A 10,108-nucleotide genomic window follows, 5' to 3' on the forward strand; every position below is an offset into this window, starting at 1 on the left:
TTATTAAGGAGAATTGGCTCGCACAATCATAGGGTGAAGTCCCACAATAGGCTGTCTGCAAGCTGTGGAAGGAAGAAAGCAGTAGTGGCTCAGTCTGAGTCCAAAAGTTTCAAAAGCAGGAAAGTTGACAGTGTAGTCTTCAGTCTGTGGCTGAAGGCCTGAGAGTCCCCGGCAAACCACTGGTGAAAGCCCAAGATTCTAAAGGCCAAAAACCCTGGAGTCTGATGTCCAAGGGTGGCAGGAATGGACTGAAGCATCCAGAAAGGAAGAAGGATGAACCCAGAAGACTCAGCAAGCCAGCTCATCCCACCTTCTTCCACCTGCTTTGTTCTATCCACACTGGCAACCAATCGAATGGTGCCCACCCACAAGGAGGGTAGATCTTCCTCTCTCAATCCACTGACTCAAATGTCAGTCTCCTCTGGTAACACCCTCACAGACACACCCAGAAACTATACTTTATCAGCTATCAAGGCATCCTTCAATCTTGTCAAATTGGCACTTAATATTAACCATCACAAACATGAATGTTAGAATAGATTGTTCTAGTTCTGTGAAGAATGACATTGGCAGTTTGATATAAATAGTATTGAGTCTATAAATTGCTTTGGGCAATATGACCATTTAACCATATTTATTATTCTACTACATGAGTACAGAATATTTTTTTACCACTTATTTGTGTTGTGTCTGATTTCTTTTATAGCAAAGTTTGTATTTATCTTTGTGAAGATATTTCACCTCTTTGTTTAGCTATGTTCCCAGGTATTTCATATTATTTGTGGCTATTGTAAATGCTTTTGTGTCCCCGATTTGACTCTCAGCTTGGACATTATTAATGTATAGAAATGGTATTGATTTTTGTACATTGATTTTGTATCCTGAATCTTTACTAAAATCATTTATCAGTTCTAGTAGCTGTTTGGAGTATTTAGGATTTTCTACATATAGAATCATATTGTTAGGGAAGTGAGATATTTGACATATTCTTTTCTTATTTGTATGCCATCTTTTTCTTTCTCTTGCCTGAATTTCCTGGCTAGGACCTTCAGTGCAATGTTAAATAGGAGTAGTGAGAGTGGACACCCTTGTCTTGTACTAGTCCTCAAGGGGAATGCTTCCAACTTTTGTCCATTTGTTATAATGTTGGCTGTGGGTTTGTGATAGATGGCTCATTATTTCGAGGTATGTTCCTTCAATGCCTATACTGTTGAGGGTTTTTATTATGAAGGGATGGTGGATTTTATCAAAAATATTTTCCATATCTATTGAGATGAGCATATCGTTTTTGTTTTTTATTCTGTTTATGTGGTGAATTACATTTATTGATCTGTTAAGTCGGAATATCCTTGCATCCCAGGAATAAAGCTTACTTGATTGTGATGTGTTATGTTTATGATATAAATCTGGATTCCATTAGCTAGTATTTTGTTGAGTATTTTTGCATTTAGGTTAACCAGGGGAATTGATCTGAAGTTCGCCTTTTTTGCTGTGTCTCTACCAGTTTTGGGTATTAGACTGATGCTGGCTCCACAGAGTGAGCTAGGGAGGAGTATCTCCTCAACTTTTTGGAATAGTTTCAGTAAGAATTTAGTACAACTTGTAGAATTCAGCTGTGCATCCATCTGGTCCAGAGCTTTTTTTGTATGGTAGGGATATATATATATATGTATGTGTGTGTATATAAAATATATATAATATACGTAATATTATATATATTATACATATATATAACTGATTCAATTTCAGGGCTCAACATTGATCTATTCAGGGTCTCAATCTCCTCTTGATTCAATCTTAGAAGATGTGTGTTTCCAGAAATGTGTCTATTTCCACTAGATTTTCTAATTTGCGTGCATAGAATTCTTCATAGTTTTTTCTAAGAATCTTTTGCCTTTTGGTGGGATTTGTTGTAATATCATAATTGTCATTTCTGATTTTACTTATTTTGATTTGTTTTAATCTAGCTAACAGTGTATTAACATTGTTTATTTTGAATCAGCTTTTGATTTAATTGATATGCTGTGGAGATTTTTGCATGTAAATTTTATTTATTTTCTAAATTTAGTCATTTCTTTTCTTCTACTAGCTATGGGATTGATTTTTTTCCCCCCTCTTAGTTCTTTTACGTCCAAATTGAGTTTGTTAATTGAAATTTTTCTAACTTCTTGATGACAGCATTTGGTGGTATTAACCTTCCCCTTAACACTGGCTTTAGCTGCATCTCAGATATTTTGGTAAGTTGTGTTCTTATTTTCTTTAATTTCAAAGAATTTTTTTATTTCTACCTTAATTTTTATGTTTAACAGGGAGTTATTCAGGAATAAGCTGTTTGATTTCCATGAATTTGGATAGTTTTGAGAGAGATTCTTCATACAGATTTCTAATTTTATTTCAGAGTAGTCTAAGAGTGTGCTTGATTTTAATTTTTTAAATTTATTCAGACTTATTTTATGACCGAGTATGTGGTTGATTTTAGAATACGTTGTGTGTGCAGGTGAGAAGAATATATATTCTGTTTGTTGGGTGGAGCTTTCTGTAGATGTCTATTAAGTCCAATTGGCCAAGTGCCTAATTTATGTCCACAATTATTTTGTTAGTTTTCTGCCTTGATGATCTGTCTAATGCTGTCAATGAGAAGATGAAGTCTCCCACTGTTATTGTGTGGTTCTCTGTGTCTTTTTGTAGGCCCAGAAGAACTTGTCATGGGGTGTGTATATATTTAGAATAGTTATGTCTCTTGTTGGGCTATTACTAAGTAATGTCATTCTTTGTCCTTCTTCATATTTATTGGTTTAAAGTGTGTTTTATCTGATATAAGAATAACAACTCCTGCTCTTTGTTGTTTTTTATTTGCATGGTAGATTTTCCTCTATCCCTGTACTTTGGGCTTATCTGTGTCATTCCATGTGAGATTGGTCTTTTTAAGGTAACACATGGTTGAGCCTTGTCTTTTTATCCTGCTGACCACTCTAAGCCTTTTAAGTGGGGTGTTTAGTCCATTTACATTCGGGGTTAGAATTGCTATGTGAGATTTTTTCTTGATATTGTTAGCTGGTTGTTATGTAGAATTGACTGTATCGTGGCTTTATATTTCCTTTGGGAAATGTGCTTAAGTATGCTTTTGTGTTAACAGTTGGTGGTCTTTCAGTTCCATGTTTAGCATTCCCTTAAGTACCTCTTGTAAGACTGGTCTAATTGAAATCATTTTCCTCTACATCTTCTTGTCTGATAAAGATTTTAATTCTCCTTCATTAATGAAGTTTAGTTTGGCAGGATATGAAATTCTTGGTTAGAATTTTTCTTTAAATATGATGAAAATATACTCCCAATCTCTAATGGTTTATAAAGTTTCTGCTGAGAAGTCTGCTGCTAGCCTGATGGCATTCCCTCTGTACATGACTTGACCCTTCTCTCTAGCTGCCTTTAATTTTATTTTTTTAATTTTATGTTTTTGCATTGTCCTTGGTGAATGTGATGACTACATGCATTGAAATTATCATCTTGCATAGTATCTAGCCAGGGTTCTGTCTATTGCTTAGGTTTGTGTATCAATCACTGTAGCAAGATTGTAAACATTTTTATGGACTATATTTTCAAACGTAATTTCAATATTGTTTATCCTCTCTCCTCAGGAATGCCAATGAGTCCTAGATTTGAACTCTTTACATAGTCTCATATTTCTTGGAGGTTTTGTTCATATTTCTTAATTCTTTATTCTTGATTTTTGTCTGATCGAGGTAATTCAAAGCACTTGTCTTCAAGTTCATAGCTTCTCTTTCTTTGTTTTGGTATATTCTGCTGTTAGCTCTAATTGTATCATGAAATTATTTTAGTATACTTTTTAACTCTAGAAGATCAGTTCAGCTCTTTTTTAAAGTGGCTATTTTTTTCTTTCAGCTCTTGGCATTTTACTGGATATCTTGAATTGGGTTTCAACTTTTTCCTGAATCTCAATGAACTTCATTGCCATCCAGATTCTGAATTTAATGTCTGTCACTTCAGTCACTTCTTCCTGGTTAAGAACCATTGCTAGGGAGCTAGTTAACTCATTTGAAGATAAAAGAACACTGTTTTTATTTCTTTATTTTTATTACCAGAGTTCTTGTGCTGATTCTTCCTCATCTGAGAGAACTGGTGTTTTTTTAATTATGCTGTAACTTGAGTATAGTCACTTGGCTTTGCTTCTGGATTTTTCAGAGAGCCAAGACTTTGTGCAGGGTCTTTATTCGTGTTTGAATCCTTGCCATTGGTTGCACAGGGGAAAATATTAGCAAAGCGACTTTGGGGTTGTAGTTTGGACTTTTATCCATTAGATGACACTTAAAAATAATGGATAATAGTTCTTAGCCACATAGCTCCTTTGTATTTCTGGTGTTTGCGGGCGCGCTCTGGAGTGCAGCAGAGAGAGTGGTGACGCGCCTCACCATGTTCACTCTTGGACCTTAAAGGAGCCCCCTCCAGTTACTGGCACTGCACTTGTGTGTCCTTTGTTAGGTGTTCCAGGCTATGGAGCTCCCTCGACAAGCCACCGCAGGGAGATAAGCCATACCTTTTCTGGGCCAGTCCTGTGGAGGGAGGCAATTCTGGTTCTTGGAGCAGCCTGTGGACGCATGAGCCTCATCCATCTCAGTGCACTGAGAGTGAGGGCTCCTCTCCCATTTGAATGTTTGAGTGCTGGCCACAGATGTCAGCGCTGCAGCCCTGGGACGAGCTCAGACTTTTTGTTCCCCCCGACCACAAAGTTTGAGGCAACGGGGCAGTGACCTCAGCAATCGCAATGGCAGTGGGCCTGTGAGTTTTCTCTGGGAGTTCTGTGCCATAGAAACAGATTCATGGCTGATCAAAGTTTGATCAGCTGGGATAGGACAATTACGCTGCGGGCCTAAGCCATGGGGCCCTGCCTGGTGAAGAACAGGGGGTCTGGGAGCTCATGGGGAGAGCAGTCTGTCCTCCTCTCCTTAGGACAGTGAAAGCACACTATATGAGCACAAAAACAGGGTGTTTGTTTCCTCTCTAGCTGGGGGAAGCAACAATGAGTACCACTGTGGCAGCAATGACAGACGATCCTTTAGTTGTCTTTGGGAGCTCCATCCCAGAGAAATGCAGGACTGCTACTGATTTAAATAATCAAGTGTGATGGGGCAGTTGTACTGGGGGCCTAGGCGAGGAGGCCCTGCCTGGAGAGATATAGAGGAGGAGCAAACTGTAGTCCGTCTGCTTCTCAGCACCATAGATATAGCCCCTATCCGGAGGTGCACACGAGAGCCTGGGCGCCCTTGTTGCCAGAGCTATTGCTGTTGGCACCAGGATACTTAGATATCCAAAGTCAATGGGGCTCCATGGAGGCTTGAGCGGTGGCTCTGTCCAGACTCCAGGCAGCCCTGCATGTGGTTCTAGAGACCAGAGGATTCATGAGGGATCTTCTGAGCCAAGGATTACAAAGTTCCTTGGCAGAAGTGTGAGTCCCCAGGGACACTCACTCACCCCTTCCCTACAGCAGGGAGCTCCCCGGGGCTCTGTGCCAACACCTGTGGGCAGTTCTCCTGCCTTTCTCTTTTCTGCTCTCTGTGGGTCACTATTGCTTCCTTGATGAATTCCAACACAGCCTCCTGGGCGATCCACTTGAAAAATTAGTGCTTATTTGTCATTCTGTCTCTTCTCTGTAAGAACGGCATGCACTAGCTGCTTCTAATCAACCACCTTAGCTTTTCTCATCACTGGATATATTTGAAATATTATTTAACAGGCAGAATTATAGGCCTTGTTGTTGGATTTAATATGTGGAATAAACTCATAAATGTTTAATGTAATTTTCTTCACTCTTATGACATTCTTTGAAATGCATATTTCATTATCAGGTCATGAGAATAAATACCAGAAGAAAAATGTATGGTTTTAAGTGTCATATCAATGTAAGCAGGATGGGAAAGTACAATCCAGCATGGATTTTCAAAGCTAAATAATAGTCCTTCTTCAAAGGGCATGTTTTTCTTTTTAACGTCTGAAGAATGAGCTTGACCTAAATCACCAATGTGGAACTCCAGAGAATAATTTAAATATGAAGAAAATTTGATTAAACAAAAAGATTTTGTGTTTATTTCATAACAGAGGTGCAGGCAAACATTTTAATTAAGCCACTTATTTTCACTTTGTGCTTTCTCTTTCTTCCCTAGTCATCAAATAATTTTACTGATGCTTCATCTGTTCTGTTCATTTGATTTTTCCCCACACATGGTAAAGCAGGTGTTTATGCTTTCTTCGTCCCAATTTTTTTTCAGGTGACTGGATACACAAGGAGTGCATTTGTTTTTGCTATGCCCAAGGCCCTCTTTTCTTACATAGAGTTTGATAAATCGTGGTTGATGCCTACCAGATGCTTGATTACATAGTATCTTCCTTTTTATATGACTTTCTTATTTGTGAAATGATTGTTATTAAAAATGCATATGCAAGACAAATAATTTGTTGTCCTGAATAATATTGAGACCCTGCATTTCATAAGTCTGAGAAAAGTCATTTTTAAACAAAGGCAGGTCACAAAATAAGAATTCAGAAGGCATTTTTTGAACCAGTAATAACCATCACTCTGATATTCAAGTTTTGGGGGACTAAATAGAGAAAACAAGAACACTATTCCTTAAAGACCTGATTGACAATTAAATAATGTGATATGAATAATATGAAAGGGCACCTCAAACTGTATTTTACAGGTGCCTCCAAATATGTACAGTGTCCTTATGCTGTCCTTGGAAGTGTTATAGCACACTAAGATATATGAAGTGACAGTATCACATTTATTGAAGAATCTACATAATATTGAACGGGATTAAAAGTAAGTTGCTAAACTACATTTTCACAAGAACTGTTTTATTGCACACTGTAGGAAGTATTATGGCATCTAGCTTAACTTCACACTTCTAACAGAATGGGGCTTTTAATTCAATTCTATATCCCCTTTTCTTATCAAGTAGAAAAAAGCTGACACTTTGAGTACAAAGCTGCTCAAGCAGTTATCATGCACAGAGTTTTGTGCTTAGAGTAGCACTTTTCAATCAGGAATGAATATCAGAATTACCTAGTAAGCTTCTCAGGCTACACATACCATGGACACATCCCAAAGAATGTAGTGACAAAGAGGATAGTTTAATTATTAGGAATATGTTTTCTCAAACGAGTTCACCTAGTTTGAATCCTGGCTTTCTCATGATTGACCCACTATTCATGATGTATTAATTACTTAATGCAAAATGAATATGATCATGGCATCTATAGCACTAGATTGGCTGTTTTATTTCTTTCTAGCTATAAATAAAGGTGCCTTTCAATTAAACGTTTTTTTAAATAAAGTCATTCTGGGGACATTGCTTATAAGAAAAAATGTATATTGGCTCCTTGTATTAGTATTCATTTGTTATTGTGACAAATATCACAAAGCTAAGCAACACAAATTGTCTTCGTGTGTTGTAGGTTAGAGTATGACAAAGGTCTTAAGGGGCAAATATCAAGGTGTTTTCAGGTCTGTGTTTCTTGTTTTCAGGTCTGTGTTTCTTTCTGGGATATCGAAACAAATTTTGTTTCCTTGTCTCTTCAAGCTTCTAAAGGTTCAGTTCTTTCATCTCCAAAGCGAGTAATATTGCCTCTCTCTGTCCCTTTTTGTCATACTCCCATGTCTCTCTGATTTTCTTTCACTTTAAGGCACTTTGTACTTTGTGATTGCACTGCGTTCACCTAGATAATCCAGGATAATCTTTTTCCCTATTTTTAAATCTGCTGATTAGGAACGTACTTTTCTAACAGCAACCAGAATCCCCCTTTGCCATGTAAAATATCATATTCATCAACTCTAAATATCAGCATGTGAGCATTTTGGAAGAACAATTATTTTGCCTTCTTTTCTTTTTTTTTTTCTTTTTTTTCTTTTTTTTTTTTTTAAGAAGTCTCGCTCTGTTGCCAAGGCTGGAGTGCAGTGGCGCAATCTCAGCTCACTGCAAGCTCCACCTCCGAGGTTCATGTCATTGTCCTGCCTCAGCCTTCTGAGTAGCTGGGACTATAGGCTCCCACCACTACGCCCGGCTAATTTGTTTGTATTTTTAGTAGAGACGGGGTTTCACCGTGTTAGTCAGGATGTTCTCCATCTCCTGACCTCATGATCCGCCTGCCTCAGCCTCCCAAAGTGCTGGGATTACAGGTGTGATCCACTGTGCCCGGCCGCCTACTTCATTTTTTAAGAAATGACAGGTCTTGGCATCCTAGGCAAACTCTCAATATTTAGAGGTCATTGTGAATTCCTGTGGCAGATTACACTATTGCAAAAACTGGCATTTTGTGGGGAATGTGAGTGGATAGCTGTGGTGAACAAAGTAGTCCTCACTCAGAGTATGGCTAAGACTCCTGCAGTGGTTACACTATATGAAAGTTTTCCTTAAAATTGTATTATCTTGGCTAGGGATGGTGACTCATGCCTATGATCCTAGCACTTTGGGAGGCCAAGCTGGGTGGATCACCTGAGGTCAGGAGTTTGAGACCAGCCTGACCAACATGGTGAGACCCTTCTTTACTAAAAATACAAAAATTAGCCAGGTGTGGTAGCGGGTGCCTGTAATCCCAACTACTGAGGAGGCTGAGGTAGGAGAATCACTTGACCCAGGAGGCAGATGTTGCAGTGAGCCAAGATTGTGCCACTGCACTCCAGTCTGAATGACAGAGCGAGACTCCAAAAAAAAAAAGTCTTATGTGCTTCAGAAAGGTTCTTACAATGTGCACACAGTAACTTCAGAATGTATTACTCTTAAGTATGCATAATAAATTGCATGAAATTCTCATCACAGGTTCTTGTATTTTGTTCATCTCATATAATTAGAATTTAAATCATGTTTTAAGGTATTGGAAGAAGATAGATAGATAGATAGATAGATAGATAGATAGATAGATAGATAGATAGAAAGAATCTGCAGGTATAATACTAATTCCTGATCACAAAACAAGTTCCAATATTCAGCTTAGAAAAAAACATGTATTCATTAATTTTTGTAGAATTTTAAAGAGGCAGTGTGTGATAATTAACTTACACAGTAATCAGAACTGCATGATAAATATGACAACCAGAAGAAAATCATAAAGGAATTGAGATATTGACTTCGTTATTAACTACAATGCAAATGAATTTACTCTTTGCAGAAAATGAGACTGTGAATCCCAGGTAGAGATATTCCTCTCCCTTCCTAATAGCTTGGTCAATTTTAATATAATGACTCGTTCCATTGTTTAGTTTTACATACGTTTGTTCTCTTCAACTTCAAGGATTTTCACTTTGACCTCACTTCAGTAAATGATTACTATAGCCATACTTAAAATGCATAGCTCACAATATATCAAAAAGTTACCTCAAAATGAATTAAAACCTAAATGTAAGAGCTAAAACCATAAGAATCTTAGAAGAAAACAAAAGTGTTAATAACATATTTTAATTGAACATTTTTGTAATTATAATAAAAATAGAATAAATGTTTCTGTTTATTGAAAAGGCACTCTGGATGGTATCTTGTCTCTACAATGTTGAAACCCTAACCCCCAGTGTGACTATTTGGAGACAGGACTTTTAGCAGTTAATTAAGATTAAATGGATGGAAGGAACCAAGATGGCCAATTTAACACAGCCAGGAAGAGCTTCACCCACTGAGACAACAGATCATTAAGAAGATGGGCATTCTCTGAACAGATCTTTGGAAAGAAGACGTTGAGAGTAGACAGAAGGAAGACACAGACCCTGGGCTGAAAGAGAAGGAGGCTGGAAACCCTGCACAGGATTGCCAACTAGCAGGAACAGTTGCAGCTGATCAGGCCATGGGCGCCCATCCCCTAAGGCTTACCATACTCCTCTAGAAAACTAGGGTTTGTTGATTGCCAGACCTGGACAGAGTAGGGCTATATAGCCTGTTAGATGGGGCAAGTCTGATCTGAGCAATCCCTGTCTGCTGGTCTATCTCTGGGTCCCTGCCTGGCCATATTCACTTGCAGTGAAACCTCAGATGCCTCAGAGAGGAGCTTGTTGGTAGCCACCCTCGTACCTCTTTTGCCAGCAGACCCTGCTTAACAGTCTGAGAGC

The sequence above is a fragment of the Macaca mulatta genome, chromosome 14, assembly GCF_049350105.2.
Source record: "Macaca mulatta isolate MMU2019108-1 chromosome 14, T2T-MMU8v2.0, whole genome shotgun sequence".
Lineage (NCBI taxonomy): Eukaryota > Metazoa > Chordata > Mammalia > Primates > Cercopithecidae > Macaca > Macaca mulatta.